The following is a 27,818-nucleotide window of genomic DNA, read 5'->3' as shown; positions in this document are numbered from 1 at the left end:
GGCGAGACCTGAACCACCACAATGCACATCCGACTCTCACCTGTATTGAATTTCATCCGTCCCAGATTATGAGCCCCGTGAGCCAAGACACAAATACGAGAAACAAGGGTTGGAAATCTGCACAGTGAGAAGAAAGGCTAGAGACAAAAATCTTCTAAATTTGTTCTTCTTTCTTAAAGCTAGACTGCCTTTCAGATTTTCCAAGTGTAGGCCATAAAAAGAATTTTCCCCGACACCCAGTTATTTTTGTTTAGTGGACTGAAAGCTACTGAATTCGAATCACAGACTTCCAACTTTATTAGGGCTTTTTTTTTTTTTTTTTTAAATAGAACAATTCATGAATTTAGGGCCATGTGGCCCTAAATTCGCCACTATTTTTTCCTGCTTCACCATGACCCAATTCAAGATACTACATCATGCATTATATGGTGGGCTTTCCCCATTCGCGCAAGGCATTGTGGGATACAAATTTGAAGCAGGAGAGGAAAATGGAGGACGTGAGCGTGCAAATGAAACGTGAAAGACCGACTACAGTAACAGAAAGTGAGAAGAAAAGATGTTATGTTGCGAAGGAAAGGAAACGCAGGACCAAACTAATAAATAAATATCGGCGGTCAGCGAGCACTTCGGTGTGATCAGCTGTTCGTTTAGTGACAGAATGATGGAACGGTCAGTACATGGTAAAAGGTAAACCTGTAGATGGCAGTAATGCAACACTGTGGATGCCAGCTGCCGTAAAACCCAAAAGAAGAAGCAGGTAAACCTGCGCATGAGCATACGGACTTCCTCTGTCTGCTTGACTGTGCGAAGCGAGCGATTTCATGCACATTATTTGCTCGGGAATCTCCTCAAATTAAATAACTTCCCAGCCACAGAACGGCCTGATATTTTGTGAGATATTACAGAAATAAACATATATCACAATGACCACATTTCAGAGGGAACTAAATTTCACCGAGTTTATGAAATCGAAAGGCCGTCTAGCTTTAATCATTTCTGAGAACGTTTTCCATATAATCTCTTCCACTGTCAGTATTTATCACGTTGTCTTTACAATCTGACCGACAGAGTGGCTGTGAGGAAAGGTGGCACAATCGAAAAATCTAACTTGTACAGAAATATAGTGCCAGCCAAAAGTTTGGATGCCCCTACTCATTCATAGGTTTTTCTGTATTTGGACTATTTTCTAAATTGTAGAACAATAAAGAAAAGGAAGACATCAAAATTATGAAATAACATACATATATTCATATTTTAGATTATTCAAAGTATCCATCATTTACCTTGATGACACTTTGCACACTATCGGCATTATCTTAACCAGCTTCATGAGGTAGTCACCTGGAATGCTTTTCAATTAACAGGTATGCTTCATCAAAAGTTAAATTAGTGGACGAGTTTCTTACCTTCTTAATGCGTTTGAGATCAAACAGTAAACAGTAAATAATAAAAATACAGTACATAGCCCTGTTCGACACCACAACTGTAGTAATCCATATTACATCAAGAACCGCTCAACTGTTGCCCCTTTTCCACCAAAGCAGTTCCAGGGCTGGTTCGGGGCCAGTGCTTAGTTTGGAACCGGGTTTTCTGTTTCTACTGACAAAGAACTGGCTCTGGGGCCAGAAAAAACGGTTCCAGGCTAGCACCAACTCTCTGCTGGGCCAGAGGAAAGAACCGCTTACGTCAGCGGGGGGGGCGGAGTTGTTAAGACCAACAACAATAACAAGACCACGAAAGATTGACATTTTTAAGCGACGAGAAGCCGCAGCTGTACAAACGCGAAGTCATCCATTATTATTGTTGTTGTTGTTGCTGCTGCTTCTTCCGTGTTGTTTTTGCTTCGATATTCGCGCCAAGGTTTATGCAAACGTAGCGACGTAACTGACGTATACAGCGACGCAATGACGTGGCTTCCCTTAGCACCGTGAGCTATGGAAAAGCAAACTGGTTCTCAGCTGGCTCGCAAGTTGAACGAGTTGTGAACCAGCATTAGCACTGGCCCCGAACCAGCCCTGGAACTGATTTGGTGGAAAAGGGGTATAAGTAAAGAGAAACGACATTCATCATTACTTTAAGACATGAAGTGACTTTAAATTAATAAAAATAAAGAAAAAACAGTGAATTAGAAGGCGTGTCTAAACATTTGACTGGTACTGTAGATCTGTTTTGTTTAGGTATGGGAGTCAGCGACATGTTCGGTGTCCGAGCATTCGATAGCCGTTGTGTAGAATAAATTTGTGAACATGCAGTACTCAGAGTGGCAGTAGAGTTAGCAATGCAACGCGTTTACAACAGAAGTGGATTAAACAAAGGGTCTTCAGTGCAGTCGTGTCTAATGTGCAGAGAAACGAAGGTTGCGATAGCGTTATTTACGGAACAGGAAGACAGTCTGTACATTTACATGGACACTAATATTCCACTATTTAACAATTATTCGCTGAAGGTGAAGTGAATCTCGGTGAATACTAACCAAGTCTAAGTCAAGGTTATTATTTAAATAATATTGCCTGGCGTTGAGTGGTATATCAGATATATTCCAGTCAGGTAGCATGATATTGAATGAATCGAAGATGAGTTCAATATCATGTTAGCTGAATGGAATATATCTGATATACTACAAAAAAAAGCCACCCAATATTATTATTATTATTATTATTATTATTATTATAATTATTATACATACACACTCTCTCTTCCAGTTTTTTGATGTCTGTTGGTATGTTTTTCTCTTATAAGCAGAGGGAAACCGTCAGGGCCTTCTAGGCCTTCAGAGAAGGCCCAAACGTATCAGCATTTCAAATGTTGTTATATTTAATTTCCTTCATTCTTTAATTGCTTACATTCTTTCATAATTATTCTCTTCTAATTGGGCCTCATTTTCTATCAAATTTGCTTCAGAAATGAAAGGGTTACTGTCCTGAAAACATTAAAACAGAGTTATCCAATGAGATTTTTTGTTTGCCGTCTCTAAGCTGAGAAGAGTTTCGAGCCAACTCACTCATTGGTTAGGACTTCACTGCCGGGACAGGCCATGGCAGTGTATGTTTATGTAGGAAGTGACAGATGAATTAACCAATCAGATTTTGATTTATAGTGGGAGGGACCAAAAATTTATTACCTTTGACCTTCTCAAAAGCCAACATGAGCTCAACCGTGAGTCAGCACCGTCAGTGCAGCAGTGAATTCACCTTCCAGCCAGTGTAGCGTTCATCAGTAGTGTTAGCAAATGCTAATAAAGCAGTCAAGCCAGTGCTAAAGAGAGCAAGTAGCACAGGCTAACGACCGAGAAACTAAGATTTCTGTCTCCAGACTCTTCTTCCACGCACGCTCGCTATAGTATTTTTCACTCAGACTTAAGTATTCATTTCCCTCTGTAATTTAATTTGTTACTTTTAAAATCAACATTGACAGCTACACACAACAGAGTGACCTGGCAGCCTGCCGCTAATCCCTTACAAAATCCTTTGCTCTGTTGCTTTTTTGGTGTGTCTGGAGTCCCAGTTCTTATTGTAATGGTTCGTCACTGCTTGTAAATACACGTGAAGAATATCTAATGAAGTTTTGGTAGCCTTTCACGTGTTCAGCGTGTCTTTAGTTTCAGTTTATTTATTTAGTGCTTAATATAGCATAGCTAATCAGCACTGGATTAGCCCAGTCTTTCTCTTTCCCAGCAAACAAAGAAATGCTTCTGTACCTCGCCTTTCACCTGAACTCGACTATGACTGGATCCAGTTTCCTCATGACCCTGATGGATAAGCGGGATAGATAATGGATGGATGTATGGATGGATAACAGCACAAGCTGTTCATGCACAACCTCGCGATGGCATGAAGGCGAAGAATACCAACTCCAAATACAGATCTACAATAACAAGCAAGCGAGTTTCTCAACTTTCCACATGGTGTCTTTGGTTTGGAGTTCAATGTCAAGGCAGATTTGCTGAATGAACCTGGTACACGGCGATTCTTAAAGAAACACAAACCAGGACTGGCCCCGAGTTCATTCCCATTTAAAGCACATCAAGCACAATGTTGCTTAAATGATCAAATCTTTTTTTTTTTGGTTCTTTTGGTTCACGTACAACATCACATTACAGGTATTTAGCAGACGCTTTTATCCAGACTGACGGACAGCCTGAGGAGTAGTTGGGGATTAGATGCCTTGCTCAAGGGCACTTCAGCCATTCCTGCTGGTCCAGGGAATCAAACCGGCAACCTTTTGGTCCCAAAGCTGCTTCTCTAACCATTCGGCCACAACATGAAAAGTGATGGTTATTTCTGACAGGTTTTTACATCCTGAGAATAGCTCAGCTCACGCTAAATTCCCAACACAGCCGACCTTATAGTCTTCTGGCCACCATAATGTCATCAAGCTGAGAACAGTCTAGACGTCAGAGATGCCAGTTTGGATAAAAAAATGATTTTAAAACGTGTTTATAGACGTGTCTTTAGGTTGCATAATTAACTGGCCTATTTCTTTGCCTCTCTTATTCTCCAAGACTTAATTCCCTACTGAACAGCCAGCTCACATCACTGGCCCTATTTAAAATCACTAAATACGACACAAACGCTAAGCTAATGCTCCAGTTTAGCAAACAGATACCTAACCACATTGTGAAAGAAGTCTTTCAAATGGCAGCAGTTGAAACCCTTTATATTTAAAAAAAAAAACCACTCAATATTAACTATATTGTAGTTTCACAGTGGAATCGAAAGTTGCAACAAGAAGTAACAGTGGGTCAAGCCATGTTTGATAACACACACCATCACTGTGAGGAGAAGACAAACCACAACAACCTCATTCACACACTTGAATCACTCTCTGTTCTCAACGAATTCCTTAACCCACACACACACACACACACACACACACACACACACACACACACACACACACACACACACACTCCATAAGGCTGAATCCAATTACCATGGCCGAGCTAAACCCTGATAACGGTAAATTAGCTACAGAAGCAGCTTGGCTCGGACACAATATCAACCCAACCAGCAACATGTAGGATTTCATCATTTTGTTTTACTTTTTCATGGTAAAATCATTTCATTCATCTCTCCTGAAAAGGCATTCTTTGTTCTTTTTAAAATTATACTAGAATATACAGTGGTGCTTGAAAGTTTGTGAACCCTTTAGAATTTTCTATATTTCTGCATAAATATGATCGAAAACATCATCAGATTTTCACACAAGTCCTAAAGGTAGATAAAGAGAACCCAGTTAAACAAATGAGACAAAAATATTATACTTGGTCATTTATTTATTGAGGAAAATGATCCAATATTACATATCTGTGAGTGGCAAAAGTATGTGAACCTCTAGGATTAGCAGTTCATTTGAAGGTGAAATTAGAGTCAGGTGTTTTCAATCAATGGGATGACAATCAGGTGTGAGTGGGCACCCTGTTTTATTTAAAGATTTATTTATATCAAAGTCTGATCTTCACAACACATGTTTGTGGAAGTGTATCATGGCACAAACAAAGGAGATTTCTGAGGACCTCAGAAAAAGTGTTGTTGATCCTCATCAGGCTGGAAAAGGTTACAAAACCATCTCTAAAGAGTTTGGACTCCACCAATCCACAGTCAGACAGATTGTGTACAAATGGAGGAAATTCAAGACCATCGTTACTCTCCCCAGGAGTGGTCAACCAACAAAGATCACTCCAAGAGCAAGGCGTGTAATAGTCAGCGAGGTCACAAAGGACCCCAGGGTAACTTCTAAGCAACTGAAGGCCTCTCTCACATTGGCTAATGTTAATGTTCATGAGTCCACCATCAGGAGAACACTGAACGACAGTGGTGTGCATGGCAGGGTTGCAAGGAGAAAGCCACTGCTTTCCAAAAAGAACATTGCTGCTCATCTGCAGTTTGCTAAAGATCACGTGGACAAGCCAGAAGGCTATTGGAAAAATGTTTTGTGGACAGATGAGACCAAAACTGAACTTTTTGGTTTAAATGAGAAGCGTTATATTTGGAGAAAGGAAAACACTACATTCCAGCGTAAGAACCTTATCCCACCTGTGAAACATGGTGGTGGTAGTATCATGGTTTGGGCCTGTTTTGCTGCATCTGGGCCAGGACGGCTTGCCATCATTGCTGGAACAATGAATTCTGAATTATACCAGCGAATTCTAAAGAAAAATGTCAGGACATCTGTCCATGAACTGAATCTCAAGAGAAGGTGGGTCATGCAGCAAGACAATGGCCCTAAGCACACAAGTCGTTCTACCAAAGAATGCTTAAAGAAGAATAAAGTTAATGTTTTGGAATGGCCAAGTCAAAGTCCTGACCTTCATCCAATCCAAATGTTGTGAAAGGACCTGAAGCGAGCAGTTCATGTGAGGAAACCCACCAACATCCCAGAGATGAAGCTGTTCTGTACGGAGGAACGGGCTAAAATTCTTCCAGGCCGGTGTGCAGGACTGATCAACAGTTACCAAAAACGTCTAGTTGCAGTTATTGCTGCACAAGGGGGTCACACCAGATACTGAAAGCAAAGGTTCACATACTTTTGCCACTCACAGATATGTAATATTGGATCATTTTCCTCAATAAATAAATGACCAAGTATAATATTTTTGTCTCATTTGTTTAACTGGGTTCTCTTTATCTACTTTTAGGACTTGTGTGAAATCTGATGATGTTTTAGGTCATATTTATACAGAAATATAGAAAATTCTAAAGGGTTCACAAACTTTCAAGCACCACTGTATGTAAACAACAATACGTATTCTTATTATTTAATCCTGACTTCGGAGTGTCACAGCACTCCTCCTTTTTCGAATTGTAATCTTTGAGCACGTAAAGCTGAAGCATTGCTATAGCAACAAAAATAAACAGGATGGAAGTCGGAAGTGTTTGCTTAAACATCTGACCCTGCAACACTGTTCTGCTCCACAGTTCTGCAAGTTTCTGTACAACCACAAATTAGAAAAAAAAAAGGAGGAGGAGGTGAAACGATATGCTCAAATTGAAATTAAAACTGAAAACAATGATTTGTAATTAATCTTTGACCTGGACGCCACTCAAAACAATACATCAACACATGATTTGATGTGTTTTTCCCCCCCAAAATGAACACTTCTCAGTTTTGATTCTTGCAACACATTAAAAAAAAAAAAAGTTGGGACAGTAAAGCAATTACTACTTTATAATGTTGCTGGGACGGCACAGTGGTGTAGTGGTTAGCGCTGTCGCCTCACAGCAAGAAGGTCCAGGTTCGAGCCCCGTGGCCGGCGAGGGCCTTTCTGTGCGGAGTTTGCATGTTCTCCCCGTGTCTGCGTGGGTTTCCTCCGGGTGCTCCGGTTTCCCCCACAGTCCAAAGACATGCAGGTTAGGTTAACTGGTGACTCTAAATTGACCGTAGGTGTGAATGTGAATGGTTGTCTGTGTCTATGTGTCAGCCCTGTGATGACCTGGTGACTTGTCCAGGGTGTACCCCGCCTTTCGCCCGTAGTCAGCTGGGATAGGCTCCAGCTTGCCTGCGACCCTGTAGAACAGGATAAAGCGGCTAGAGATAATGAGATGAGATGAGATGATGTTGCTGTTCCTTCTCACAACACTTAAAAGATGTTTAGGGACTGAAGACACCAAGTGATGAAGTGTTTCAGGAGTTATTTTGTCCCATTCTTCCTGCAAACAGGTCTTAAGTTGCGTAACAGTATGAGGCCATCATTGTCATATTTTTCATTTCAAAATTCACCACACATTCTCTATTGAGGACAGAGAGGACAAGCACCCTCTTCTTCCACAGCCATGCCTTTGTAATGTGTGCAGAATGTGGTTTTGCACTGTCTTGTTGAAATAATCCTGGAAAAGATGTCGTCCTGAAGGCAGAATACCGTATGTTGCTCCAAAATCTCAAAGTACTTTTCTGCATTAGGGCTGCCATCAAAGAAGTGTAAGTTACCTTTGCCAAGTGCACTGACAACCTCATACCATGACAGGCCCTGGTTTTTGGACTTGTTCCTGGTAACAGTCTGGAAGGTCCTTTTTGTCTTTGGTCCAGAGCAAACAGTGTCCATTTCTTCCAAAAAAAGACCTGGAATACTGATTCGTCTGACCACATACATTTCCACTGTGTGATGGTCCATCCCAGATCCCTCCAAGCCCAGAGCAGTTGACGGCACTTCTGGACACAGTTAACATAAGGCTTCCTTTTTGCACAGTAAAGTTTTCTCTGGCATTTGTAGATGTAACTCCGTATTTTCGTGCTTGACAAAGGTTTACCAAAGTAATCCCGAGCCCATGTGGTCATGTCAGCTCAAGATGAATGACTGTTCTCGATGCAGTGCCGTCTGAGGGATCCGAGATCACAGATGTTCAGCTTAGGCTTGCGCCCTTGCCCTTTACGCACTGAAATTCCTCCAGATTTCTTGAATCATTTAAATGATATTACGCACCAAAGAGGGTGAAATATCCAAATCCTCAAAGAAAGATATGAAGGGAACATTGCTTTTCAACATTACGATAATTTTCTCACGCATTTGTTGACAAACTGGAGATCGCCGGCCCATCTTTGCTCCTTAAAGACTAGGCCTTTCCTGGATACTGATTTTGTACCAAATCATGATTATGATCACCTGCTGACATCACCTGTTTCAAATCACATCATTAAATTAATTGCTTTACCTCATTACTATCCCTAAATCACCCAGTCCCAACTTTTTTTGGAATGTGTTGCAGGCCTGAAATGCAGGAATGGATGTATATTAACAAATGAAATGAAGTTGACCAGACAAAACACGAAAAATCTTGGGTTCATACTGTCTGCAATGAAATACAAGTCAAAGCAAATTTAGAAATCACGGATTTTTTTTTTTTATTTGCATTTTCCATACCGTCCCAACTTTTTCTGATTTGGGGTTGTAGTTTTTACACCGCTGAGGATGGGGGGAGGGGGTGTTTCAGGTAATGTATTTTAAATCTTCGACTATCCAGGTTCAGTGAGCCTGTGTCCAGGGTAGCCTCGGATTTGTCCGACAGGTGCTCTGCAATACTTTTCTGCTCACCACGATTGCAAAGAGTGCTTATTTGAGTTACTGTTATTTACTTTCTTGTTAGCTCAAACCAGTCGAGCCATTCTTTACAGAAATCACTCATGAAAAGGGTGTTTCTGCCTGCAGAACAAATGCTGCTCTTTTTTTTTTAAACACAATTCTGTGTAAACTCTAGAGACCATTGTGTGTGTGTGTGTGTGTGTGTATATATATATATATATATATATATATATATATATATATATATATATATATATATATATATATATATATATATATATATAAGACTGGTACCAAAATTCAAAAAAGTGCTTATTTAAGGAGTTAAAGGCATTTTTGAGACAAAGTCGGCAAACAGTCTTATTTTGTCAATTTGGGTGTGCCGAATTCAAATCTGCAATATGCCGAGCTCTATCTGACCTCTGTTGACCTCTAGAGGTCATTGAACTTTGGGCCTGTAAACGTCTCAGCTGAACCCAGTTTCTCAGCTTTCTAAGGAATTAAATGTACTAAAATGATTAATGAAGTTAGCAAATGGCCTTGTTTGTTAAATGTTTGGGTGCTGAATTCATTTTTCATTTGTAAAACGAGGGGCAGCACGGTGGTGTAATGGTTAGCGCTGTCGCCTCACAGCAAGAAGGTCCTGGGTTCGAGCCCCATGGCCGGCGAGGGCCTTTCTGTGTGGAGTTTGCATGTTCTCCCCGTGTCCGCGTGGGAAACAAAGAAAAAAACTCTCATATATATTAACCCTGATTAACCTGTATGCCCCCACATTTTGTATGCTGCTGAATCTGTCCTTTTTTCAGTAGCGTTGTATAAACAATAACCGCTAAATGTAATGCAATGTTATGTAAGGTGATCGCCTAGGCATTCTCATTGTGAAAAGTAAGTCACATGTACATGGACTGGCATTTAATGTTGTATTTGTTCCTTTCTATTTGTTTTTTGTCTGTTCATATTCTTTTTGGGGGAGTAAAGTCAGTTTAAAAATGCCGTTAAATGCATAGGCCCATATAAAGGCCACGTTTAATGACCTTGAGGTTATCAGAGGTCATATGTCGTTTTACAAATGAAAAATGAATTCAGCACCCAAACATTTAACAAACAAGGCCATCTGCTAACTTCATTAATCATTTTAGTACATTTCATTCCTTAGAAAGCTGAGAAACTGGGTTCAGCTGAGACGTGTACAGGCCCAAAGTTCAATGACCTCTAGAGGTCAACAGAGGTCAGATAGAGCTCGGCATATTGCAGATTTGAATTCGGCACACCCAAATTGACAAAATAAGACTGTTTGCTGACTTTGTCTCAAAAATGCCTTTGGGTGTCACAATTCTGGATTTTGGTACCAGTCTATATATAAAATCCAGGAAATTAGCAGCTTCAAAAATCCTCAAACCAGCCATCTGGCACCAACACCCACGCAATGGTCAAAGTCACTGTATATTCATTTGTTCTGATGAATGCTCAATCCATTCATGTATACAGCATGTACCCTTCAAGGATATGCTGATTTCCTTGTCTACTAAAGTTTTTTTTTCCCCTTTGGTGCAGCAGATTTGACATTGAACTAAGTATAATGAGGCCTGTTACCTAAAAAGAGTCCTGATCTAAAATAATTATGGAGCCTAAACCCCTCAGAAACCATCACAAACTGTTAACTACACATAGATTATCATCACAAATACACACAATGCAGCCAAAAACAGGCCACGGTTGAAGAGGATGTGAATGAAAATGAACAGGACGCATGTGGCACACAGTTCAACGCCCTGCTCAATTCCCTGGGTGAGCAGGATTTTCCGCTGTTCGACCCCTACGCTAAATCGCAGAATCCGGTTTCAAGTGTGCAGGAACAACAGGGATAAAACTCATGGGTCAGTTGAAGGATCAAGGCTACGGTCTGCTTTCTTCTGCACAGAGGTCCTTGAGCAAATAAACACCTTTGTCTTATTGAGAAGCACAATGATTTCAGCTGAGAACACACAGTCCACGTCGTTTTGTGGTTTCAGATACTCCTTTTATGACAATCATTTCCCAGTTCATAAAAATTAGTGAGCATATGACATCTTGGTTGCAAATTAACATAACCTGGTTACACACAAAACGACATGATGACAAATAAACCACACTTTTCTGAACTCCTCTTGATCGCACCTGGCACTTGTAAGCAAGGACACGGTTTAAAAAAAATGACTTCAGGGCAAAGTCTTATCTGAGGAGCGCAATCACAGAGGTGTTTTATTATGTCAGAAAACATGAGCAAACTCCCCAAGCTAACAACCGAATCAAATGACATCTTGCCTAGACTGCTAAATGACACTAAATGAAACTAAGATACTGGCACACCCTAACAAACCTCATGTGACTCCTCTAATTCATAGCATGTTTTTCAAATTAGGCCTCTCCACAAGGCAGGAAGGTCCTGATCCAATTCCTTGTAAAGAAATCTCATTAGTGATGCTCAAGGGCTGCAACGTTGGGTCTTAATTACATTCAAAGAGAAATTATCTCTTTAAAGATCACAGGATGTCTTTATTCGCTGCTCTTGGTCACTGAATGTTTCTTATATGCAGCAAGTCTAAAGGGGTGTTCACACGGCAACTTTTACTCCGGTGTAGCACCGGGGCTGCCCCGGTAGAGCGTTCACACGGTACAAAGTTATACCGGTGTAGCCCCTGAAAGCTGCTTAAACCGGTGCAAATCTAACCCTGCTCGGGAGGTGGTTTAAGAAATTTACTCCGGAGTAAATGCTAGTTTGCGGGGCAGCACCGATATAAAATGGGACGTCTGAACGCTACAGGGGTAGACTCGCTACGCGTGAGGAGAGTTGATTACATACGGGCATTGCATAATTTGCATCCTGGTATTTTGCGCTTCCAAAATGGCGAATATCAACAACAACAGAACTGCGTGTCTTCCAGTGTTGCCAGATTGGGTGGTTTTAAGTGCATTTTGGCGGATTTGAACATATTTTTGGCTGGAAAACGTCAGCAGTATCTGGCAACACTGGTGTCTTCATCCACGTTGTTTTCCCGGCGCTTAGTGATGCCATGACAACCGGGAAAAGGAAGTACATTTTCACGCATGCGCATATTTCATTTCCGCATTATTACTATCGTATAGCACGGTCGCAAAAACTGCTGTGTGATCGCAAGTGGGGCTGCACCGGTGCTAACACGCTTCTCTCTAGTAAGCAGGTTTGTGACGCGTGAACGCTCCACAAAATTTACACCGGTGTAAGATATATCGCAACAAAATACATCGGTGCAGCATCGATGCAAATATGTGCCGTGTGAACACCCCTAGAGTTAAGTGGAGCGACTTTCGATTTTTGACCTGAAACATGTAGCAAGCATCAGGGCTGAACGATATGGACAAAATTTCATATCTCGATATTCATGCCAGATATCTCAATATCGATACGATATGACTACAGGTTCGGTGAAAACCAAGCATTTTTCAGAAAAATAAAAACATCATAATACAAAAAAAATGTGGAAAGTGCAGTTTTATTTTTAAGAACTCACTGCCAGTCATCAACATAAATTGTGAATAAATAAATTACAAATCAAACATTTTACTGCAGCTCTGCTTTAACAATAAATAACAAATGCAGCAGCTGGTGGAATAGTGAAAGTGCATTGAAGTGCAACATCTTATATTCTTCAAAAGATCACATAACTGTATGCAGAAAATGCATTTGCTACTAACAGAACAGAGGTACACTACCGTTCAAAAGTTTGGGGTCACCCAGGCAATTTTGTTTTTTCCATGAAAAGTCACACTTTTATTTCCCACCATAAGTTGTAAAATGAATAGAAAATATAGTCAAGACATTTTTCTGGCCATTTTGAGCATTTAATCGACCCCACAAATGTGATGCTCCAGAAACTCAATCTGCTCAAAGGAAGGTCAGTTTTATAGCTTCTCTAAAGAGCTCAACTGTTTTCAGCTGTGCTAACATGATTGTACAAGGGTTTTCTAATCATCCATTAGCCTTCTGAGGCAATGAGCAAACACATTGTACCATTAGAACACTGGAGTGAGAGTTGCTGGAAATGGGCCTCTATACACCTATGGAGATATTGCACCAAAAACCACACATTTGCAGCTAGAATAGTCATTTACCACATTAGCAATGTATAGAGTGGATTTCTGATTAGTTTAAAGTGATCTTCATTGAAAAGAACAGTGCTTTTCTTTCAAAAATAAGGACATTTCAAAGTGACCCCGAACTTTTGAACGGTAGTGTAGTTACAGGCAGCACAACTTCTACAGATTCTTTGCCAGGAACACTAGCTTGTTAACCATGTCTGGCTTCAGACAGGACCTCTCACAACTCACAATGTTGCCTGATGCACTAAAAATTCTCTCTTACCCCTTTTCCACCAAATCAGTTCCAGGGCTGGTTCGGGGCCAGGGCTGGTGCTGGTTCACAACTCGTTCAACTTGCGAGCCAGCTGAGAACCAGTTTGCTTTTCCATAGCTCGGGGTGCTAAGGGGAGCCACGTCAGTTACGTCGCTGTATACGTCAGTTATGTTGCTGTATACATCAGTTACATCGCTGCGTTTGCATAAACTTTGGTGCAAACATCGAAGCAACAACAACACAGAGAAGAAGAAGCAGCAACAACAATAATGGATGACTTCGCGTTTGTACAGCTGCTGCTTCTCGTCGCTTAAAAATGGCAACCTTTCGCGGTCTTGCTATTGTTGTTGGTCTTAACAACTCCCCCCCCCGCTGACGTAAGCGGTTCTTTCCTCTGGCCCAGCAGAGAGTTGGTGCTAGCCTGGAACCATTTTTTCTGGCCCCAGAGCCAGTTCTTTGTCAGTGGAAACAGAAAACCCGGTTCCAAACTAAGCACTGGCCCCAAACCAGCCCTGGAACTGCTTTAGTGGAAGAGGGGCATCTGTTACCCCTTTTCCACCAAATCAGTTCCAGGGCTGGTTCGGGGCCAGTGCTGGTGCTGGTTCACAACTCGTTCAACTTGCGAGCCAGCTGAGAACCAGTTTGCTTTTCCATAGCTCGCAGTGCTAAGGGAAGCCACGTCATTACGTATACGTCAGTTACGTCGCTGCGTTTGCATAAACCTTGGCGCGAATATCGAAGCAAAAACAACACGGAAGAAGCAGCAGCAGCAACAACAGCAATAATAATAATGGATGACTTCGCGTTTGTACAGCTGCTGCTTCTAGTCGCTTAAAAATGGCGATCTTTCGCGGTCTTGTTATTGTTGTTGGTCTTAACAACTCCCCCCCCCCCCCCCCCCCCCGCTGACGTAAGCGGTTCTTTCCTCTGGCCCAGCAAAGAGTTGGTGCTATCCTGGAACCGTTTTTTCTGGCCCCAGAGCCAGTTCTTTGTCAGTGGAAACAGAAAACCCGGTTCCAAACTAAGCACTGGCCCCAAACCAGCCCTGGAACTGCTTTGGTGGAAAAGGGGCATCTGAGGGAGAGCTGGTGGCCTGCATGCACAAGTATTTTCTTGCCATGTTGCTGAGCCGGGGAAAGTTGACTTTGAGTTAATCTCCACCACAGAAGGGGGTCCTCTTCATTGTCAATTGTGGAGGACTGCATGTAGGCACTCAGCTCAGCTTCTATGGCAGCAGTGGGATCGATTGGTACTGTGGCACTTGTAGTGGATCTTTTGAAGAAGCTTGCCAACGACTTCTTAGCCTTTTTGGTGGATGGCGGTGAAACTTCTTCCACTCTGGTCTCTCTGCACTCAACAGAATGCTAGAAAATAGTAAAAAAAAAAAAAAAGATGAAGAAAAAAATAATTTAATTAGTTTTATATATGAATGATCATTACTGTATGAATAACACAGATGAATAACACAATTCAGCTAAATTTAAACTTAAATATTTACTAAAATGTAAGATAATGCATTTAAATGGAAGGAACTGTTCTCATTTAATCCATTCTAACCATTATTTTTACCTTGTGTTCCGTCGTCTTCATCTCTGACACCAGTCTGGCTTTGATGATGGGGACGTCGTTAACACTGATGTATTGTGTCTTGGATCTAAAAAGGACGCCACATCCAGGAGCTCTTGTGCGCCTCCTCTCTCTTCATACTTGCTATTCATGTACTCCAACATTTTCTTTTTTAAGGACTTGGTCATGTCAGTGTCACCCTCCTCTGGTGCCAAGATGGTTGTGTTAAACAGGCTGAGTACTGGTTTGATGTGTGAAACACTAACATAATCCTCCCCTGACAGAGCATCCGTGAATTCAAGCAGTGGTCCCAGTGCCTTGCTGACTGACTCCAGCACATCCAGATCTTGATGTCCAAGAATTAGGTGCCGGGTGTTTCTGTCCTCTGAGAGGACCTCATGGAGTGCTTTCTGCTGCTCCAGAATCCTGTTAATCATGAGCACCCTAGACCCCCATCTAGTTTGACACTCAGTTATGAGTCCATGGACTGGAAGGTTGAGGCGCTTCTGGGCTTGCTCAAGCTCAAGTGCCACTCTTTTTTTCCAGCTGTGTGAGAAGTGGCACACCAACTTTTTGCAGACACCTGTTGCACGGCTGATCCGGTTGTCACCTTTCACTGCGTTTTCTAGAAAAAATAGATGTACAAAATAATTCATGAATATATTACAACAGCTAAATAACCACATATTAATGCAGATTGTTCCCTCTCTCTCTCTCACACACACACCTCTCTCCCTCTCTCTGTCTCAAAGTTAATAAAATAAACATAGCAAAACGTACCTATTGCCAGGTGTACCGTGTCCAAAGCACTGAAGACGCGTCCAGCCATTCACCTCCAAAGCCTTTATCATGTTTGATGCGTTATCAGTTGTCACGCAAACCTGTTGGTCCTCCTTCAAGTCCCAGTCTGCTAACGCACCTCTCATCTCCTGCACTATATTATCCCCGGTATGCTCCCCGGAGAAGAAGGACGTCTGCAGACAGCGGGTCTTGAGTTTGAAGTTTGTTGTAATAAAATGGACCGTTAAACTGATGTAAGGTTCGGTTGTCCGGCTCGACCACAGGTCCGTGGTTGTGGTGAAATGATCGATTTCACGGAGCTCGGATTCAACATTCATTTTACACTCCTTATAGAGTTTCGGAATGGCCACTTGATTAAAATGTGTTCGGGATGGTATTTTATAACGCTTGTCCAGCGTCCGAACCATTTCTTTAAAGCCCTCTTTCGAGACTGTGTACACAGGTACCATGTCTTTTGCAATGTGGTATGTTATAGCGTCTGTAATTTCTTTATTTCTGGTGGACGTCGACTTGTACGGTGTAACACTACTGAACGCATCAGCAATCAAATTTTGCTTTGGCTTATTTTGGGATGACTGAGAAGTCCCCGGTGTTTCTCTCATTGTCATACACTCTTCGTGCAGCACGTGATGGTGTTGTTTCAGGTGATGAAACATGTTTGTTGTGCAACCTTGCTTCATCGCAATTTTTGCTAAGCACGACCTGCACAACACCTCACTCTGGTTAACATCGTCCTTTTTGAATCCAAAATACCTCCAAATAATGGAGGGTGATTTATGTTTTGGCGCCGAGTCAGATTCTGCACCGCCACCGGCCGCATTATCTTCTGCGCTCATTTTCTTTCTTTCTTTTTAATTTCCCCGCTGTGTCTGTAGTGTGTGCGCGCGCGTCGGTCTCTGTCTCCCTCACTCCCGCCCTCATATGTTTGTCATTGGTTGGCTTCAGCTGTCGATCCACAGCAAGCATGAAATAAGGTTTGTGGTTGGCTGGCCTTAGCGGTGCATTCAAGGGCAATCGTAAAAATGATGTTTGTTGTGACTGCCAGAGCTGTACATGCAGGGCGAGCGCGGGGAGGGGAAATCTATATCGTCTATAATCGTTGCTTTTTCGATATTAATATCTTGAATGTTCATATCTAGATATAGATACGATAACGATATATCGTTCAGCCCTAGCAAGCATTAAGCATGATGCTACACTGTTCAAAAAATAAATAAATAAATCTAGTCACAATATATGTGACAGGACAAAGAAGAAAAACCTCAAGCCAGCCAAACAAAAGTACAACAAACAGTAAACCACATGTGGTGAACAGGAAATCTTGCATAACTGTGCTCAGGACCACACGCTTCTCATAAGCTCAAGTTTCACTCTTTCTAGTCACATACACAATGATTTTATGCAACTGGAAACAAGAAACCACCCAGAGAGTGACTTCATGTGAAAGACACCTCATTTCTACTTACCAGTTTACGGTTTATTATTGTGTTAATCGACCATTTTTTAAAAGTACACAAGCCTGGGGTGAAAATTCAAGGAACTGTTACGGTACATTTTTGTACAAAAGTGTCTCTGTGCATCCTTATACAGGTCATTCATATATATATATATATATATATATATATATATATATATATATATATACTGTGTGTGTGTGTATATATATATATACACATACATACAGGGGTTAAATTGGGATTGGTTATGTGGGGGGGGCTCTGCCTCGTACCCGCCCCTGCCCCCACCGCCCTGCCCCAATATACTTTTTGGAAAATAACCCTCTAATTTGATAACCATATCATATTGCACAGAGATATACACCTTATCTGTGTGTTGTAGGCCTATGTGTGTCTTGTAGTGCCCCCCTACACATTATGGCAGTTTGAACGTAGATTGGTTGGCCAATGTAACAGATTGTACAGGTTGTTGTACATTGGTTTGAAGGAAATGATTAGTGGGGGGTCTGGGGGTCCTCCCCCAGAAGTTTTTTATTATCATACATGTTATTTGCTGAATTCTGGTGCATTTTAATAAGTTGTTAGCTGACTTTACAGAGGTAGTTTGAGCAATATCATGTTAAATCTTGTCACATGCCTACAGGTGAAAAATGTGAAGGAGAAATGTTCAGTGAGAAAATTTGAAGGCTTGCACAATCTTAAACCAAAACAGTTGATTTATTTTGGAGGATAAATGTTAAATATGCCAAAACACTGTCAGTCAAATTGTCAATCAAATATATTCATGCAGTGAATGCAACCAAATACAAACAACACTATAACATTGGAAGCATTTATTATTATTGTTATTATTATGTATTCAATTATTTATTTGGCATGTGGTGCTTTTTGTATTGTCTAGAACATACATAAGATGAGCATATTATAGCAGCAAAATAGAAGCACAATCATTTGAATGCAGCAAAACTTTTGCTGCATTCAAATGATTGTGCTTCTATTTTGCTGCTATAATATGCTCATCTTATGTATGTTCTAGACAATACAAAAAGCACCACATGCCAAATAAATAATTGAATACATAATAGAATACATAATAATAACAATAATAATTACATTAATAATACACTAATAATATTAACAATAAATAATAATAAATTAACATTAAATTAAATATTAACAATAAATAATAAAACACTAATAATATTAACAATACAGTGAACATAATCATTATCATATTTTTTATTATTAAAAACAAAATATCAAATAATACTGAAGAGGGGAAAAAATAATACTGATCTAAATATGTTGTGTTTTTATTTTTAGACAGTATGTGTTTTGCTAAACACATACTGTCTAAAAATAAAAACACAACATATTTAGATCAGTATTATTTTTTCCCCTCTTCAGTATTATTTGATATTTTGTTTTTAATAATAAAAAATATGATAATGACTAGAGCACAAGACGAGTGTTTTGTTTATGTTTGCCAAAGGTAGCTAACTTGAGGCAACGTTAGGCTCAACTTTTGGTCAATCTCAGTAGCTAACTTTAACTGACATCTCCCCCTTCCCCCTGGCTAATTTCTGTCGATAACTGGGGACTATGGAAATTGAACTCGCCAAATGCACAGACAGTTCGTTCAAGCACCTCTGATGGATTACGATCGTATGCAGGTAAAAGGGGAGACGGTGTACGGAGAAAATTATAAACAAGTCACAACGCTGAAACACAAGCCCAAAAACCCACAAACCACGACTTCTGATTTTTTTTTAAAGCGAGCTCACAAAAAAAGAAACCCCAAAGTCGCTTATAAAAAGCGGAATTGGCAACCCACGCAGTGTTCCAGAAACCAGAATCTCTGATCGCAAGTTCTGTTCTAAATAGCTTTGACAGGTCGTCTTGTTATCAGGAAAACTATGATCTATCTCATAAAAGTCATGGGTTTATTGATTAATAAAATTATATTTAATTATTCAGAACTGAAAATCGTGAAAAGGGTTTGTTGCTTTTGATGTGTGCGTGATCATATGCCATCCGCTCCAAGCTTATGTGCCGGGGCTCAGCCCCAGACAGCCCCGGCCCAATTTAACCCCTGTATATATATATATATATATATATATATATAGGCACGGTGGTGTAGTGGTTAGTGCTGTTGCCTCACAGCAAGAAGGTCCGGGTTCGAGCCCCGTGGCCGGCGAGGGCCTTTCTGTGTGGAGTTTGCATGTTCTCCCCGTGTCCGCGTGGGTTTCCTCCGGGTGCTCCGGTTTCCCCCACAGTCCAAAGACATGCAGGTTAGGTTAACTGGTGACTCTAAATTGACCATAGGTGTGAATGTGAGTGTGAATGGTTGTCTGTGTCTATGTGTCAGCCCTGTGATGACCTGGCGACTTGTCCAAGGTGTACCCCGCCTTTCGCCCGTAGTCAGCTGGGATAGGCTCCAGCTTGCCTGCGACCCTGTAGAACAGGATAAAGTGGCTACAGATAATGAGATAATGAAAGTTGATTTATTTCAGTAATTCCATTCAAAAAGTGAAACTTGTATATTATATTCATTCATTACACACAGACTGATATATTTCAAGTGTTTATTTCTTTTAATTTTGATGATTATAACTGACAACTAATGAAAACCCCAAATTCAGTATCTCAGAAAATTAGAATATTGTGAAAAGGTTCAATATTGAAGACACCTGGTGCCGCACTCTAATCAGCTAATTAACTCAAAACACCTCAAAGGCCTTTAAATGGTCTCAGTCTCGCTCTGTAGGCGACACAATCATGGGGAAGACTGCTGACTCGACAGTTGTCCAAAAGACGACCATTGACACCTTGCACAAGGAGGGCAAGACACAAAAGGTCATTGCTAAAGAGGCTGGCTGTTCACAGAGCTCTGTGTCCAAGCACATTAATAGAGAGGCAAAGGGAAGGAAAAGATGTGGTAGAAAAAAGTGTCCAAGCAATAGGGATAACCGCACCCTGGAGAGGATTGTGAAACAAAACCCATTCAAAAATGTGGGGCAGATTCACAAAGAGTGGACTGCAGCTGGAGTCAGTGCTTCAAGAACCACCACGCACAGACGTACGCAAGACATGGGTTTCAGCTGTCGCATTCCTTGTGTCAAGCCACTCTTGAACAAGAGACAGCGTCAGAAGCGTCTCGCCTGGGCTAAAGACAAAAAGGACTGGACTGCTGCTGAGTGGTCCAAAGTTATGTTCTCTGATGAAAGTAAATTTTGCATTTCCTTTGGAAATCAAGGTCCCAGAGTCTGGAGGAAGAGAGGAGAGGCACAGAATCCATGTTGCTTGAGGTCTAGTGTAAAGTTTCCACAGTCAGTGATGGTTTGGGGTGCCATGTCATCTGCTGGTGTTGGTCCACTGTGTTTTCTGAGGTCCAAGGTCAACGCAGCCGTCTACCAGGAAGTTTTAGAGCACTTCATGCTTCCTGCTGCTGACCAACTTTATGGAGATGCAGATTTCATTTTCCAACATGACTTGGCACCTGCACACAGTGCCAAAGCTACCAGTACCTGGTTTAAGGACCTATGGTATCCCTGTTCTTAATTGGCCAGCAAACTCGCCTGACCTTAATCCCATAGAAAATCTATGGGGTATTGTGAAGAGGAAGATGCGATACGCCAGACCCAACAATGCAGAAGAGCTGAAGGCCACTATCAGAGCAACCTGGGCTCTCATAACACCTGAGCAGTGCCACAGACTGATCGACTCCATGCCATGCCACATTGCTGCAGTAATTCAGGCAAAAGGAGCCCCAACTAAGTATTGAGTGCTGTACATGCTCATACTTTTCATGTTCATACTTTTCAGTTGGCCAACATTTCTAAAAATCCTTTTTTTGTATTGGTCAAGTAATATTCTAATTTTCTGAGATACTGAATTTGGGGTTTTCATTAGTTGTCAGTTATAATCATCAAAATTAAAAGAAATCAGTCTGTGTGTAATGAATGAATATAATATACAAGTTTCACTTTTTGAATGGAATTACTGAAATAAATCAACTTTTTCATGATATTCTAATTATATGACCAGCACCTGTGTGTGTGTGTATATATATATATATATATATTTTATATCCCCTGCTGGCAACTAGGCCATAACTCTGGTAAAATGCAACTGAATTGAACGAAATTGCAATATGCGTATTACCGACATATAACAAAGAACCCTGCCAAGTTTTGTGAAGTTCGTATGAAAATTATGAGAGGAGTTGATTTCAGAAGGTGAGCACCCTTCCTGGAATGGACGGACAGACGGACATCGCCACGACATAATCCCCCTTTGGGCCTTCCAGCCAGCAGGGGATAATAAAAATTGTGAGGGAAGTTGATTTCAGAAAGCAAGCACACCTTGATGAAATTGCCAAAGTACAAGTTTGCTAATAATCAAGGGCATAACTCTGGTAAAATCTGCCCAAATTACACGAAATTTCAATCTGCGTGTAACTGTTATATAACGAAGTCTTCAGCCAAGTTTGGTGAAATTCCTCCACAAATTGTGAGAGGAGTTGATTTCAGAAGAACATACACCCTCATGAAATTGTCAAAGTACAAGTTACTTAATCAAGGGTCAAAACTCTGGGAAAATTTTCACAAATGAAATTAAATCACAATATACGTATTACCGTCATCTAACAAGCCGTTTTGCCAAGCACCGAGAATTTGTCCAAAAATTGTGAGAGGAGTTGATGTCAGAAGGCAAGCTTCATGAAATTGTCAAAGTACAAGGTTGTTAATCAAGGGCCACAACTCTGGTAAAATGCGATCAAATTGAACAAAACAATATGTGTACTACTGACATATAACAAAGCCTTTTGCCAAGTTTCGTGAAATTCCTCCAACAACTGTGAGAGGAGTTGATTTCAGAAGGAAAACACACTCTCATGAAATTGTCAAAGTATAATTTTGTTACTCAAGGGCTGTAACTCTGGTAGAATGTGACCGAATTGAATGAAATTACAATATGCATATTACAGACATATAACAAATAATCCTGCCAAGTTTTGTGAAATTCCTCCGAAAATTGTGAGAGGAGTTGATTTCAGAAGGTGAGCGCCCTTCCCGGGACAGACATCGCCACGACATAATCCCCCTTCGGGCCTTTTGGCCAGCAGGGGATAAAACATGAAACACTTAATTGTTCTTTTTCTTTTCTTATTTTCGACACCATAAAGTTACAAACGCACTACAGGCTATTAGAGGCGTTTAAACAGTAACAGATTAACCAGCTAAAAGGTTTTCAGAGGACTCGTGTCCCCTGTGCCAAGAAACAGAGGTTGCTGGAATGTGATTTCTTGGGAAGTCCAGAAACTAGGGGTTGTTCAAATCCAAGAACAGGTCGACCATAATAGGCAGAAAGTCATTGGTATTTTGAAAAAAAGTTGCCAGGTCACCATTTGATCATACACCATGACTGTGGCACCACCCTAGTTTCTAGTAATCTACGTCATTGTCTCACAGTGAGTCAGGCACCTGCAATCCAGTGAGCTTCTTGAGTTCTGACCTGAAGCTCATATAATACAAGTGGTGGATCTCTAAACTTGAGCCAAAGTTAGATATTAACTAGAAGTATACTCTACCGAGTGCCCTGTATCTCTCCGCCAAGCCATATAATAGAATATCCAGATGTTTACTCTGTTTACATACATATTCGGATTTGCATCAAAATGTAAACAACTGTTCCTTGGTGCACGGCACACCTTTCCTCCAAATTTCATTATTTTTTGAGATACACTGGGAAGACAGACAAGCAAACTAGAAGGGTGCTTGGTAGAATACATCCGGTACTTCCACCAAGCCACATACTGTATTATCAACTTTAAAATCAAAAATCACTTGAACCTAAGATAATACTAAAGTTGTACACCAAATTTCATCAAAATCCGTTCACAGCATTCCCCCGGGGTTCTGAAAAATATTCTCCACTTTTTTCCCTAAAAAAATAAATAAATAAATAAGTCAAAGAAGTATTTTTCACTCTAATTTTTTTCTTCACTTAGTCTGTATTTTTTCTTAGTTACCAATGTATCAAAGTGGACTTAATACATATGTTATTTACCAGCTGGGAGGTCCGTATGGTGAAATACCGTGACTGAGGTCTTGAAAGTACTGACCGAGGCCCTCTGGGCCGAGATCAGTATTCAAGGCCGAGGTCACGGTATTTCACCATACGGACTTACCTTAAGCTGGTAAATAATATATTTATTTTTTCCTTTACCAAATTCTAACAGAAAACGAGAGCGCCTGAAAGGGAAAACCGAGCCGAGCCGCCATTTTGAATCCTCATTCACGGCTGTAATGCAAATTGCTTCCTCCTCGGTATACAAGTGCACTTCCATGGCAGGACAAAAACTACATTTTGCCGCCTATGTAGTCCCCTATTTATACAAATACGAGTCATTCAGGATTCAGCCATGTTTTTGCTCGGCATTAGCAACAGTTAGAGGTTTTTAGCTTTCTCCTGAAATGTTTTCTTTTATTTCTTCTTCCTCAGGGTAGTAAAACTCGCTTTCGCTGTGAAGATGGTCGTTATCATTATCCATGCTGTAAAATTAATGCTATTCTCCTGAGAAATGCTGGCAAAAATGTATAAGATTTTTGATGATCTTATAAATAAATGTTATTAAAAAAGATAAATGTTGACAAAAAATGCTACTATGTTTGTTGTTGTTGTGAACGAGCGAGTCGCCAGAGGTCCGTAACCGGGGTCCATAACTGGGGTCCGTATCGTAGGATACGGACCCGCTCGCCAGCCAATCAGAGTGCAGGATTTGATGGAAACTGGACCGCGAGAAAAATAAAGGTTTATAAATCAACCAAACTGGCGCAATTCAGATAGTCGTACAGATACAGCTAGGCCTCTCCATTCCATATAAAGCCTCGGTCACAACCGGCCGTACGTGCTCCTACGGCCGGTCTACGTGCAAAAAACACAAGAAAAGCACGGAGGGCGCGTGTGAAATGCACGGAGGGCGCGTGTGTGACGTGCTGATTTTCGAGCCGTAGACTGGCCGCAGAGGTTCTTTGTCATGTCAAACAAACTCTACGGGCGCTTACGTTTTTTTCAGGTTGCAAGACAAACTTAGGGCCAACGTGCGTCTTTCTCCACGAACAAAAAAAACGCAGCGATTTGGGAAACGCCAAAAATCGCACGGCCAAAAAATCGTACGTCCAGTTGTGACCTAGGCTTAAAATTTGAGCTCCACTCCAGCCTCTAATAAGAAAGACTTGGTTTTGGGTGCCCTGTGCACCATCAAACTCAAAGAAACCTCTTTAGTTTCAGTTGACTGAAGGTTATTTTAGAATGGAATTATTCTAAAGAGGTATCAGGACTCCCTTTAGCCTTTACTTCAACACAAAACCTGATTTACAATTGAACAGAGTCAAGAAGCGTCTGGGAACAACCAACAGTGAAGGAATCCGATTTTTCTGTCAATTTACGAACCGAACACAGAATGACACAGCGTTTTACATCATATGTCTGCCGTGGGAACTCAACACGCCGTGCTCCCTTCAGTTGCTTGCCAGCTGACAGCATTTTCATGTTGGTGTTTTTTTTGTTTTTTTTAAACTGACCCCTGTATTACTGACACTGTCCAGTGTGCTCGGGGACGGTCAGGGCTCTGAGTGTGTCTCCCCTGTGCCTGTTTCAGCCCTTAAAATCATCGTCAGTGCTTGGAGAAGCCTGCTCAAAAAACTTCATCAGCTTAGACTGCACCATTGTTTGGTTCACACAGAGATAATTACACCACCACACCAGGCCGATTAAAACGCACTGTGAATGGTCAAAAGCTTGGTGCCCATTTGGTCATTAGGTGTAGTCGATTTTTATTGGTCACAAGCACGTGCTCATTGTTTACACTCTGGCTTCCTGCCGTCTCTTCACTGGGGTTGGATTTTAGCAAACGGAGGTATTTGTGGAGGGATTTCTAGAAAAGATGACTTATGATAATGAAAACAAATACATTCGTCACTGTGACGACTGCTCGTAATTTTCTCTTCGTCACTGATGGATTATGTTTGTCAGTGATGAGCGCCAGCGGGAACCCTGCATTCACTACTTTTTGAGTTACATTGGGAACAGGCAAAACAAGTCCTGGATTCGCATACATATCCAGATTTGCATCCAAACTGAATCAGTTGTTCCTTGACCCATAGCTCACCTTTCCTTCAAATTTCATCAAAATTGGTTCACTAATTTTTGAGTTACATTCGGAAAAGACAAATAAAACAAACAGAGGCAAAAACATAACCTCCTTCAACAAAGTCGGTGGAGGTAACCAGGGGTGTGAAGGAAGCATGGTAAGAAAATCTGAATTTTGTTATACAGGTAGTCGTCGACTTACGACCTATGCGACTTACGACCAATCGACTTTACGACCGTCTGGTTATGACTGGCAAGTGTTTCCCAGCTGAGCTAGCTGAGCGTACGACAGTTTCCGCCCCAGCTCCCGGTAGTGCCCAGCATCCAGCCAGTGTTGCCAGATACTGCTGACGGTTTCCAGCCCAAAATATGTTCAAAACCCGCCAAAATGCACTTAAAACCGCCCAATCTGGCAACACTGCATCCAGCCTCTTCTAACATGTGTGCAGTGTTTCGCTGGACAAACAACGAGCGAGCTACAGTGCGTGTACGGCTTAACCAGATCTTGTGCTATAACGTGCGCAGCTGGTAATCAAAGTAACTTTCACTTTTCTGTTCTGTTACACTGTTCTGTGTCCAGTGTCCAAAATGAAAAGTTAGTTTTCAACTGTTCAGCTAAAAAAAATTTAATTAAAATGATTGTGTTGTTGAAATGATGTGGATGAAAGAGTGATAGTGTGATAAAAAAGTATTATACTAGTACTACTGAGTGATAAGAAGTCCTAGTGAATGCTTGATAAGTAGACAATAATAAATAATTAGGTGTATTTTTCAGTGCACGCTGCACGCGCGCACTATCGCTCAAAATAATATACCGGCAAGAAATAAAAGTTACTTTCACCCCTGAGTATGCAGTGTTTGACTTAAACCAAATAATGAGCCAAGGTAATGAAATAAGAAAATGTTGATAAAATAAGACTTTAAGATGATTACAATATCATTACACATCACAATATACTTACGTTCATTTAACATAGGCCGACTTACGACCAGATCGGTTTACGACCGGTCAGTCGTAACCAAACGCAGTCGTAAGCCGATGACTACCTGTATATTTGTCTACTTCATTCAGGAGCGATAACAGGAAGAATCTGAGCTGGTGTTCAAAACCTCTCATCAATTTGTACCTGACTGTCTATCACTATTAAAGGATTTCCACAGCTGGTAGCTTCTCTGTGCCTTCATAAAAAGGGTTTGTTTACAGCACTCATTGGACTGACCAACACACAGTAAAAAATTAGAAAAGTCCAAGAAGCTCAGTGCAGATCTGAGAAAGAGGATCGCAGATATACACAACTTCCGGAATGTCTCTTGGAGCCATTTCTAAACAACTGCAGATCCCAAGATCAGTTCAAACAATTGTATGCAAGTTGTTGTGAGGTGCAGTCACTTTGCTTCAAGAAAACCCAAACTGTCACCCTCAGCTGAAAGGAAATTGGTTTGAATGGTCAGGAACAACTTGGGAACCACCATGGCACAGCCCTGCCATGAACTGAAGAAGTCTTTATTTTTGTTACATGTACACTCAAGCACCACGAAATTCCTCCTCAACATTTAACCCATCTGAAGCAGTGAATACATGCACACGTGAGCGCACGCATACACACACATACCCAGAGCAGGGGGCAGGTATACTGCAGCGCCCAGGGAGCAAGTGGGGGTTAAATGCCTTGCTCAAGAGCACTTCAGCCATTCCTGCTGGTCCAGGGAATCGAACTGGCAACCTTTTAGTCTCAAAGCTGCTTCTCTAACCTTTAGGCCATGGCTTCCATGGAAGCTGATGGATTACTGTCTACAGTTCAGATCACCATGGACTAAGAGGCTGCTATCCAAGAAATAACCCCCTGCTCCAAAACTGACACCTTCAAGCTTAACTAAAGTTTGAAGTTGACCCCACAGACAAAGAAAAAGCCTTCTGGAGGAAAGCTGTATGATCAGATGGGACAAAGATTTAGTTGTTTAGCCACAGTGACCATGTACAGAGGAACACTGTACCAGCTGGTGGTGGTGGTAGGATCATCATGCTCTGGGGCTGTTTTGCTGCCAGTGGAACTGGTTCACTGCACAAAAGTGCATGGAATAATGAAGGAGGACTACCGAAGAATTCTTCAGCATAAACCATCAGAAACTTGAACACGGCTTGGGACTTACAACAGGACAATGAACCCCAACATGCATCAGAGCTGGTTGTGGAGGATAAAGCTTAAAACAAGTCTTGACTTCAACCCTATTGAAAATATATGGACCGTGCTTATAAGTTGAGTCCATGTTAAGATAAAAAAAATATATATATTTCATTGAACTCTACCAATTCTACCATGAAGAGTCATGAAATATCCGACCAGAATTCTGCCAGAAGCTTGTTCATGGTAAACAAAAATGTTTGGTCAAGATGAATCTTGCAAAGAGACATTTTACCCAAATATTAGGTGTGCTGCATGTATATTTT

General features: G+C 41.2%; 1 protein-coding gene across 1 annotated transcript in view; it reads right to left on the bottom strand.

The window, feature by feature from the left end:
* Window positions 1-27,818, bottom strand: part of sgms1b (sphingomyelin synthase 1b) — a 79,014-nt gene that overhangs the window by 34,209 nt on the left and 16,987 nt on the right. The gene's annotated exons all lie outside the window — the stretch shown is intronic.

This window comes from Neoarius graeffei, chromosome 14 (genome assembly GCF_027579695.1).
Source record: "Neoarius graeffei isolate fNeoGra1 chromosome 14, fNeoGra1.pri, whole genome shotgun sequence".
In the NCBI taxonomy this organism is placed as follows: domain Eukaryota; kingdom Metazoa; phylum Chordata; class Actinopteri; order Siluriformes; family Ariidae; genus Neoarius; species Neoarius graeffei.
Note: the sequence above shows the minus strand (reverse complement) of the source record. Positions and strands in the feature narration are given on the sequence as shown.